We start from the raw sequence: 12,243 nt of genomic DNA on the forward strand, positions 1-12,243 counted from the left end.
TGATTGATATAAGCCACAGTCGTGATGTTGTCCGACTGAAATCTGATGAATCTGGCCAAAGCCAGCTGAGGCCACGCCTGAAGAGCATTGAATATCGCTCTTAATTCCAGAATATTTATCGGTAGGAGGGCCTCCTCCTGAGTCCACAAACCCTGAGCTTTCAGGGAAGTCCAGACTGCACCCCAGCCCAGTAGGCTGGCGTCCGTCGTCACTATAACCCACGCTGGCCTGCGGAAACACATTCCCTGGGACAGGTGATCCTGTGACAACCACCAGAGAATCGAATCTCTGGTCTCCTGATCCAGATTTATCTCAGGAGATAAATATGCATAATCCCCATTCCACTGTCTGAGCATGCATAGTTGCAGTGGTCTGAGATGTAAGCGAGCAAACGGAACTATGTCCGTTGCCGCTACCATTACCATCTCCTGCCTGAGAGTAAATAGTACACACTGGTACCATTTAAAAATAACAAACGCTTGAAGAAAAATAAAAATTAACAGTTTATCACCTCTTTCACTTTACCCTTCCTGCTTAGAGCCGGCAAAGAGAATGACTGGGGGGTGGAGTTAAGGGGGGAGCTATCTAGACAGCTCTGCTGTGGGTGCTCTCTTTGCAACTTCCTGTTAGGAAGGATAATATCCCACACGTAAGGATGAAACCGTGGACTCGGTACATCTTGCAAAAGAAAAATAATTTTGGGTAGCTTTGTTTATTTTTTATGTAATTTTACATTTTTAGTAAAATTAGCTTGGGGGGTTTGAATTTTTTATTTTTTTTTAAACAGACTGCAGTGCCCTCTGGGCAGGCTGATCGACTAGTAAGTAATAAAAAGAATTATTGGGTCTAGACTGTCCCTTTAAATGGGTTTAAAGGGAAATTAAAAAAATTCTTTCATGGTTTAGACAAAGCATGCAATTTTACAAAATTGGCCACTATAATTGAATTTACTTTGTTCACTTGGTATCATAGGAGCTCAGGAGTGTTCATGTGTCTTTAGTACCGTATGGTAATAATGATTGAAACAATGTTTTCCACTTGCTACACACATTGTTGCACACACTGTGTCATAATACCAAATGCCTGTCTCTTTAAAAGATATATCCCTAACTGAGTCCTGGCTATAAAGGAGCCTGCAACATTCAATACCTTGCTTGGTATTGAAGTTGCATGCTTCCCTGCACAGCCGCTCTCACTGAGGACTCCCCTCTGTGCTACTGAACACACGCTGTTTGCGTGTCATCTATCCACTTCCGGTTTCACGGACCTTCACTTCCGGTTTACACAGAACAGGACGCTGCAGCTCTGTAAGCTGCTCTCCCCTCAAACTACTTCAGCGGTTTGCCTTAAAAACAATCACTGAACCACCATTGCTACTTTTTCTCCCTCCGGAGGTGAGTCATTGCTGGACATATCATCTTATATATTTTTGTCATAAAACCATTTTGTCACTTTTACATTTTTTCACAAAAACGTTACTTTTTCTTTTGTTCTCTGGACATTATCTCTTTTGTAATTTTTGCCTCATATTTACCGTTTGCTACAAACCCATATTTTTCCTTTTATCATATTTTTGCTATGCAGTCCTAAACCTTCAGAGTTAAAACTGTTATTTCATCCAATTACAACTTTTTGGTGAGAACCACAATCTAACTCACTTATTGGCCACAACAGTTTTAACTCTCATATTAAACTCCACTCACTCAGTTTATATGTGTGTATTTCCAGATAAAATACCCACTATAGATTATGTGAGACACAACCTTTATTTATATGGTCTGCTATAATAACTGTTTTGCATATATTTGTTCTACAAAATCTAACTTAAAGTTAGTGTGTGTTACACACTGTATCCATAGAGTGCTAATGAAACGTGCAAGCTCATGAGTTTATATGAACTTATCAAGGTTTACTTTTCAACAAAGGATACCATGACAACAAAAGTAAATTGGAAAGTTTTTTGTTTTTTTTACTGCATGCTCTATCTGAAGCATGGAAGTTTAATTTCAATGTTAATATCTCTTTAAAAGGGACATAATACTCATATGCTAAATCACTTGAAACTGATGCAGTATAACTGTAAAAAGCTGACAAGAAAATATCACCTGAGCATCTCTATGTAAAAAAGGAAGATATTTTACCTCACAATTTCCTCAGCTCAGCAAAGTAAGTTCTGTGTAAACAGTTATACTTTAGTTAATGCCCAGCTGCAGGTAAAAAAAAAAAAAAAAAGGAAGAAATGAACAGCAGCCAATCATCATCAACAGTGCTGAGGTCATGAACTCTTTTACTGTGATCTCATGAGATTTCATAGTAATCTTCCTTAAACTGAATAGGGAAATAACATGAGTGTGCATGAGGCACGCTCTCTTGCAGGTCCTGGGACAGACATACTAATTTGCTGCTTAAAGTCCTTTACAATGGGGAGTGAATACTTAGGACATTTTGAGGTAAAATATCTTTCTTTTTTACATAGGGATGTTCAGGTGATATTTTCTAGTCAGCTTTTTACAGCTGTGCTCCATCACTTTCAAGTGTTCCAACATTTGGGTATCATGGCCCTTTAAGGGGACACTCAAGTCAGAATTAAATGGTCATGATTCAGCTAGAGCTTGCAATTTTAAACTACTTTCCTATTTACTAATTACACTTTGAGTCACCAGCTCCTACTGAACATGTGCAAAAATTCACAGAATATACATATATGCATTTGTGATTGGCTGATGGATGTCACATGTTACAGGAGGAGTGGAAATAGGCGTAAGTGAAATTTTCTGAGAAAAAAAAAACAACACACACACACTACTCATTTGAAGTTCAGACTAAGTGCTATTACATTGTCTTTTTATTGTGCATTTGTTCATTATGCAAATTTACTTGTACTTTAACTGGTAAAAAAAAAAAAAAAAAAAATTTCTCTGCTTTCCTCCCCATACTGTTTACCCCTCTCTCATATGCAGGCATTGCTATGCAGTCTCTAGTAAATAGCCAGTTTTTCTGGAATGACATTCCCTTTAAGGTCTGAAATCTCTCAGGTCATAGCTGGAACTACATCAAGTAGAAATGTGACCTAGAATGAACTGACAAGACAAGATGGAGTTACAGAATAAAAACAGGTTCCTCTGTGTTAATGTGCAAATGGTAATTACAAGTACAAGATGGAAATGCAAAATATAGGAAATAGGTCACAAACTGTGGGCGAGATTACAAATGTGGCATAAGTTTCAGCACAACTGCTGAAACCCACGTCGCCCATAAGTTCACCTCACACTTCAGGTGAATCACATAACACGCGCTGCCAGATGATATACTGCTGTAAGTTGGAAAAACTGGCGAGGTTAAAAAATGTGCGCAACAACACTGCTTAAATCCTATTGGCTGATTTGAAATTTTCAGCCAATAGGAATGCAAGGGTACCTCTATATAAAAAGGGGTATCTTGCATTCAATCTTCAGTGTGCGTCATGTCCGCAGGTATAGGACCTCCGTGTTGGATGGATGTCACCGTTGAATGCTCCATGACACCGGGATGAATATTGAAGATGGTCCCACGATGGATGAAGATGGAGCCGTCTGGATGAACTTATTTTGCCAGACTTCATCAATGGTGAGTACCTATTTTGGGGATAGGTTGTTTGTTTGTTTTTTGTTTTTTAGATTAGGGTTCCCCCCCCCCCCCCCATGGGCTGGAAGAAGAAGAAGAAAAAAAAAAAAAGGGGGTGTATTTGAAGAGGAATAACTTTATTTTGGATAATTTAGTTTGTTATTTTCTGTAGGTTTTTTTAATGTAATGTTAGGGTTTTATGTAAATTACTTTTTTGTAACTTTTACTTTTTCGTTTTATTTCAGTGTATTTTAATTGGGTGGTTGGCGGTTTAGGTGTTAATAGTTTAATTAGGTGTTTGCGATGTGGGGAGATAGTGGTTTAGGGGTCAATAACTTATTGATCATTGCGATGGGGGGGTGGCAGTTTAGAGGTTAATATATTTGATTAGTGATTGCAATGTGGGGGGGGGTGGCAGTTTAGGGGTTGATATTGCACATGCGTTAGGAGTTTGGCTTCCAGGGAGTTACAGTGCTTTTTACAAGGGTTGCTGCGCCAACCTAGGTGTGACGAGATACAAAATTGAGGTTTTACGCCAGTTTCCAAATATGTAATAGCACCCTGTTAGTGGTGGGCAACTGGTGGCCCTTACAGGTTTTTCTTTGGCCCCAAGCTGCTCCTCTAGAACAGGAAACCAACACTGGCAGCAAGTGAAACTACCTCAGTGACCGTTTGCAAATGGATCGTTTGCAATACGTTTTAAACACACATTTGTGCACTGTGAAATTAAAGGGACTTGAAACACAAAATTCTTCTTTCATGATTTAGAAATAGCATACATTTTTAAAACAAAAAAAAAAAACTTTCCAATTTACTTTTATTATCAATTATGCCTTAATCTCTTGGTATCCTTTAATGAAGGAGCAGCAATGCACTACTAGGAGCTAGCTGACCACATTGCTAAGCCAATGACAAGAGGCATATATGTGCAGCCAACAATCAGCAGGTAGGTATACTTGTCAACAAAAGGATACCAAGAAACCTGTATGGAATATCTGAATTATAAGAAGATATATATATATATATATATATATATATATATATATATATATATAACAAACAAACAGCAGCCCCAGTGTATCAGTCTTTGTAAACCATCCGGATTAATGTTTTACTAGAACCTGCTATCTGATTCTTATCAGATTTAAGCAATCAATAGTTCCTGCAATGCACATATCTATGAAAGGGCTTGACATATTAAATTCAACATTTTAAAATGTAATATTATATATTAATTTCAGTTTAACCCATCCCCCTCGGGTTATCAGCAAATCACAATGATTTAATCCTCAACTACCAGCAACTTGCAAAAACACAAAACAGTAATAGACCCCAGTTTGTACCCATCCCCCTCGGGTTATCAGCAAATCACAATGATTTAATCCTCAACTACCAGCAACTTGCAAAAACACAAAACAGTAACAGACCCCCTTTGTTGCCAGCAATACACACAGAAACACTCAGGCGCACACACACACACCCTTAATTTCCCCTAATACACTAGCAGCAGTGAGAAAAAGGTCTTGATTGCAAAAAAAACACAGGTAAAACATTGGCAACTATTTAACTCCATGATTGTTACAAACATGCAGCAGATGCTTAACCTTTTAAGGCCGTTGTGGCATTCTATTCCGTCCTAACCGCACTGGGCTTTAGCGCCGTTAGGACGGAATAGAACGTCCTAGCCGTTTGGCTGTCCCGAAGCCAACTGCGCTTCCTGGATGCGATTGCGGTTTGGAGGACGTGCCTAGCGTCATAGGGACCCCCCCCTGACTCGATGCCATAACTGAAATCTTGCGATCACGTTCCAATGGAGACAAATTGACCCTCTCATGAAAAGGTTAAAGAGGCATTAAACACTTCTTGCTTTGTGTAAAAAAAAAAAAAAAAAAAAAAAAAAAAAAAAGCTTTGTCCCACACTCCCTAAAGGCTAAAAAGCAAGTCTGTAACCTGCAAATCATCAGCTAGTTTGTACTCTCTGTATAGCACCAGAATGCTAATTTGTGGCGCCGTGATAAAGATAAAAACGGATTTAACCAGCTAACTGCTTTAGAAGGTGCAATTTGCTACTAGGCATCCAAGTCCCACTGCAGGAGTTACACAATCTAGCTGATCGCATTTTGTGGAACTCAATACGCCTTTTTTAATATCTGAACAATCACAAACGATAACACCATGCTAGAAAAATATTGGATGTGGTAAAAAAAAAAGTCACATATAATAACGACCGATGACTCATATTGGATAAATTATAAAAAGATCTGCACACGCTCAGAGCTGAAAAACAAGATGGTGCTACCCATGACAAAGTCCAATTCAGTTTTTTTTATATCAAACTTTCAGAATGACTGGAATCAAGGCCGTTGTTATATACACGCAACAGTGCAATTATAAAATGATCTAAAAGATTACAGTATTTTCTTTTTACACTTATGTCTCCAATTAAATCCTGAGATCGATTACATTTATTTTTTTGCAATTAGTTTTAGTGAAGAGTGCATGAGTTCTGACTCCCAGAATTACTTCTAAACAGGATTTGCCAGCCAAGAATTAAAAATGCTGAAGAATAGAGGCGCAGAACAATCAGATGCATTGTACTAAACAGCTTTTGGGAAAACAAGCATAAATGGTTTGGAACAAAGTGCCAATATCAGGTAAAAAAAAAAAAAATTCTTACATTGCAATATATTTAAGAAGTTCTTTGTTTCTAATCTAGAAATGATCTGATATAACTGAAAAAAAGAAAAGATTAAAGGGACATAAAAATAAAAACACAACACATACCTTTGAAAACTTTAACATGTTATGTATAATCTGTCTCAATCCCAAAGGAAACATTTTGGGTTTCATGTCACTTTATGGGAAAATAAAAATATAATTTTTTTTATAGCAACAGGAAGACATATTTTAGATATAAAAATGATGTAATATACGCACACTTAGGTCAAGCCATGCCATATTTTTAAGTTTATTTAAAAAGAAAATGCATCGTAAACCATGATCTGTAATTTACCCAAATGGAGGCACAGTGCTCTGAATGTTTCAGATAATATTTTATACGTTAAACATACATATGTGAAATGTCTCATTTCTATGCTTCAGTTATGTGTAATTATTGATGCTGGGTGCTCAGAAGGAAGGGGGACAAAATAAAGTTTAATTAAAAACACAAGCAGAAACTTTTTTTTATGTGTGTCAGCCACACTGTCTGGTGTTTTTGCACCATTGCTTACAATTAAGTTTTTAAGCAAGACGCTGGAGATCTTTTATTGTTCTATAAATGGGACATGGAGTCCAAAGAATTTCTCTCATGATTTAGAATAGGCATACAATGTTAAAGGGATATGAATATAAAAGTGATATATAGGATATATTAATGATTAGAAAGAGTAAAACTTTATATAACAAAGCTTCAATAAATGTTTTAAAACACTGCTGCCAAAGAGCACTAAAGACACGTGCAGACTTCCTAGTTTTACTATTCAATAATAGATACAGAGAACAAAGCAAATTTGATAACAGAAATAAATTGGAAATTTGTTTAAAATTGCATGGTCTAACCGAACTATGAAAGTTTAAATTTAGAATTTACAGTCCCTTTAATTCATTTGAATGTTATCTTGGCTAAAATGTTAGCAGAATGGTCAGTAAAATAAGCCAGTTGGTGTGCCCATTAAATAGGTCCTACTACTACACATGGTTTAATTTTTAGGGCTCCATTTATCAATGTGCGGATGGACAGGTTCACAATTAGGTACTGTATGTCAATCATGGTGATGCTGTCTGCATTGATCAATGGTACAACCACTCTTGCACAACGAAATGTATGAAAGCAGTAGCTGTCAATCACCCTAGACCAGGGGTGGGCAATTATCGGCCCTATAGATGTTATGGACTACAACAGCCATAATGCTAGCAAAGCATCATGGGAGATGTAGTCCATAACATCTGGAAGGCCAATAGTTGCCCACCCCTGCCCTAGACAAACTAGTTGGGGTGATTTTAAAACCGCCAACTTTATATGGTCAAAAAGTTTTAGTACTAACCAACAGTACTGGCATGGCTCAACAAGAGATAATCAGATTTATAACATAATTTGGTTTTTTTTGTGTCCTTTCCGACAATACATTCTTTATTGGCTGTGGGTGAACCGACTTAAAGGGACATGGAACCCAAAATGTTACTTTAATAATTCAGCTTATCACTTCTGCTGAAGCCAAACAATGGAGATGTTAACAAGTCACTGACAAGCCCAGACTTCTCTAGACTCAAGAAAAGTACTGGGACTTTTGTAAAAATGAGGGTGTTTTTCTATCCCAAAAGCTACATATATACTTATACAAGAAGGGATTGTGAGATCACCAAAATGTAACTAGACAGTTAAATGTTATGAAAAAGGTATGTAAACAAGAGGCCTCTGAAGAAATCAACCTCCTGTTGTATGTGGGACATGAAACCCAAAAATTACTTATATTATCTATTTTTCTTTGTTCTCTTGGTATCTTTTGTTGAAAGGAGGGACTTAAGTTCACGAGCGCGAGTGCCATGTAGTGCTACAGACGTGTGCATACAATCTTGATATCTCTTCAACAAGAGAACAAAGCAAATTTGATCAAAGAAGTAAATTGGAAACCTTTTTTTAAAATTGTCTTCTCTGTCTGAAACATGAAAGAAAAATGTTGTGTTTCATGTCCCTTTAACACGGCAACATTCCAGAGAGTCATTGGCTGCACAGTCTAGTGACTCGTTTATAACTGTCCCCAATTTGCCTCTGCAGAGAAGGAAACCTAGCTTACAACATGGCAGCTCCCACTGCTTTATAGACACTAAAACGTTTACACTTATTTCTTATGTGTAAACTCATTTCATAAATACATCTGCATAGTATTTTCTGCTTGGAACACATCATTGTATATTTTTTGGCGATTAATGACCCTTTAAATCCTGGGTTGTTAGGCAAATTGGTGGACTTGGATTGAGACCTGCTGAGTTCAAGAGTGCCACGGGAAAACTGCCTGGTGAAATGTACAACTATGAACAAATAACACAGAAGCAGGCGCCGGAAAGTGAAAGTGTTCCAGGTTGAATGTACTATAACCCTTTTGCTACAGTGATATGAGCCCAATAAAATGTGCATAAAATGTATTTTAATCAAAAATGTGATATCATTAATATTAGTTCCCTAACTGAATGATTATATGCAACGCCTTTCCTGGGGTTTTTTGCTTTAATTAACACCGTATTAAATAAGTGTTTTGTGAATGTGCTTTGTTTTCATTGTTATTAATAAATAAAAAATATTTACTAAATATGGAGTCAGTAAAAATTATATAATTTTACAATACATTCCTGAAAAAAGAAGAATTTTGTATGTACAAGATAAATGGCCATAATAGTCAAAAAATGACACGCTCTAATTTTTTAGAGCATGTCATTTTAAAACTATCAACCCTGCACTACTGTGTGTTTAACCTCCATAAAGGGTTAAACACACAGTAAAAGTACAACTTTGGAACCGCAAAGCACTTGTGGTCCTGAGCGGAAACGAACGCTTATCCAATCAGCAATGCACTATCCACATGTCTGCTGGTCCCGAGCCACACTTCCACTTTGCAGGGTAAAACAGGGTAGTGCAGGGTCGATAGTCTTAAAATGACATGCTCCAGTAAATTACAGTATGTCATTTTTAGACTATTTTGGCCCTGATAACTGTGAATCTTGCGAATATGGGGATTGTAAAACTAGAATATTTACATTGCAGTTGAGGTACTTAAGAAATAAATGCATACCTACAGGGGTACTTGCTACATAATGGTTAACAAACACTAATCATTAAACCTCTAGTAACAGGGCTAAGTCACAGCAGAACAATGACAGCATAGATGTAGATCTGACAAGTATAGCAGGTAGGTGAGCTCTCCCTGTGACAGGAGGTAATTAGAAGTACTGATAGGACCAGGGCTTATCTCACAGTAGGGAAGACCAATATCAATGCTCCTTGTGACCTTGGCCCAGTCACCCCAAGCCACAGTAACAAGCTAAGAGTTTTCCCATGAGGTGATTTAATGTATCACAAAATAGCCCAGCCTGTTGTAGACCATCACTCCAACACAAAAGGTCATGTGACTTGTGCAACCCCATAGCAAGTACTAGGTCACATTATATTTACTTTACCTTAAAAGGAGCAGTGGTTCTAAGCCATATTACATGAACAAGCAGAGGGTATCGATAATGCTATGCTAGCGCAAACACCTCAATGTCTTGTTATCCACCAAACAAAAGAAGTGCAGTACTCAGCCACCCTATACGCCGCAGCAGAGGCTATCAGAAGCCCTACAACTTAGTGCAGATCCTTCCAAAGGTGAGGTCATGTCTCATTATGTATCAACAATGTCAGACTATACGCAAAAGTGCAAGTACTCTTCCACACTACATGCAGCTCATCCACACTATAAGCAGAATTAGAAGTACACAGGTCACACTGTATGAAGAAGCAGATGAGATTATGATCAATACAGCCTGGTGTAGGTACTCTAATCACAGGGCCATGATCAGCTTACAAGCCCGCAGCAGGTATTCAGTCACAATATACACAAATGTTTAGGTACTCGCACACGCTATATATAGAATCACAGGTACTCAATACAGTGTGTGCTGCCTCTAACGATATACAGGAGCATATGAAATGAGAAACAAAAAATGCAGGTGGGGCGGTTGTCACCCATGTTATTTACAAGATCAGAAGTGCTCAGCCTTGTTACAAGCAGGATCAGAAGTACATTACACTTTCATTCTATAGGCAGGAGCAAGTCCCAGGCAGGAGCCGAAGTACTGGGGGTAAGCCACAGGCAGGAGCAAAAGAACTGGAGGCCCACTATGGGCAGGAGCAAAAGAATTGGAGGCAAACTATAGGCAGGAGCAGAAGTGCTGTGGGCACACTATAGACAGGAGCAGAAGTGCTGTGGGCACACTATAGGCAGGAGCAGAAGTGCTGTGGGCACACTATAGGAAGGAGCAAAAGTACTGTAGGCACAGGAGCAGAAGAACTGTGGGCACCCTATAGGCAGGAACAGAAGTACTGGGGCAAACTATAGACAGGAGCAGAAGTATTGGACCATATTATAGGCAGGAGCAGAAGAACATTATAGGCAGGAGCAGAAGTCCCAGGGCACTATATAGGCAGGAGCAGAAGTATTGTTGGCACAGGAGCAGAAGAACTGTGGGCAAGCTATAGACAGGAGCAGAAGTCCCAGGGCACTATATAGGCAGGAGCAGAAGAACTGTGGGCACATTATAGGCAAGAACAGAAGTACCAGGGCAAACTATAGACAGGAGCAGAAGTACCAGGGCAAGCTATAGACAGGAGCAGAAGTACCAGGGCAAGCTATAGACAGGAGCAGAAGTACCAGGGCAAGCTATAGACAGGAGCAGAAGTACTGGATCACATCATAGGCAGGAGCAGAGGTACTTCTGGATCACATCATAGGCAGGAGCAGAGGTACTTCTGGAGCACACTATATGCAGGAGCATAGGTATATGGGTACACTATATGCAGGAGCATAGGTATATGAGTACACTATATGCAGGAGCATAGGTATATGGGTACACTATATGCAGGAGCATAGGTATATGGGTACACTATATGCAGGAGCATAAGTATATGGGTGGTACACTATATGCAGGAGCATAAGTATATGGGTGGTACACTATATGCAGGGGCATAGGTATATGGGTGGTACACTATATGCAGGGGCATAGGTATATGGGTGGTACACTATATGCAGGGGCATAGGTATATCGGTGGTACACTATATGCAGGAGCATAGGTATATGGGTGGTACACTATATGCAGGAGCATAGGTATATGGGTGGTACACTATATGCAGGAGCATAGGTATATGGGTGGTACACTATATGCAGGAGCATAGGTATATGGGTGGTACACTATATGCAGGAGCATAGGTATATGGGTGGTACACTATATGCAGGAGCATAGGTATATGGGTGGTACACTATATGCAAGAGCATAGGTATATGGGTGGTACACTATATGCAGGAGCATAGGTATATGGGTGGTACACTATATGCAGGAGCATAGGTATATGGGTGGTACACTATATGCAGGAGCATAGGTATATGGGTGGTACACTATATGCAGGAGCATAGGTATATGGGTGGTACACTATATGCAGGAGCATAGGTATATGGGTGGTACACTATATACAGGAGCATAGGTATATGGGTGGTACACTATATGCAGGAGCATAGGTATATGGGTGGTACACTATATGCAGGAGCATAGGTATATGGGTGGTACACTATATGCAGGAGCATAGGTATATGGGTGGTACACTATATGCAGGAGCATAGGTATATGGGTGGTACACTATATGCAGGAGCATAGGTATATGGGTGGTACACTATATGCAGGAGCATAGGTATATGGGTGGTACACTATATGCAGGAGCATAGGTATATGGGTGGTACACTATATGCAGGAGCATAGGTATATGGGTGGTACACTATATGCAGGAGCATAGGTATATGGGTGGTACACTATATGCAGGGGCATAGGTATATGGGTGGTACACTATATGCAGGGGCATAGGTATATGGGTGGTACACTATATGCAGGGGCAT

The 12,243-nt window shown here is 39.0% G+C and overlaps 1 protein-coding gene across 1 annotated transcript in view; it reads right to left on the minus strand.

The window, feature by feature from the left end:
• LOC128654662 (alkaline ceramidase 3-like) overlaps positions 1–12,243 on the minus strand; it is a 138,469-nt gene that overhangs the window by 124,997 nt on the left and 1,229 nt on the right. The gene's annotated exons all lie outside the window — the stretch shown is intronic.

Source organism: Bombina bombina, chromosome 3 (genome assembly GCF_027579735.1).
Source record: "Bombina bombina isolate aBomBom1 chromosome 3, aBomBom1.pri, whole genome shotgun sequence".
NCBI lineage: Eukaryota > Metazoa > Chordata > Amphibia > Anura > Bombinatoridae > Bombina > Bombina bombina.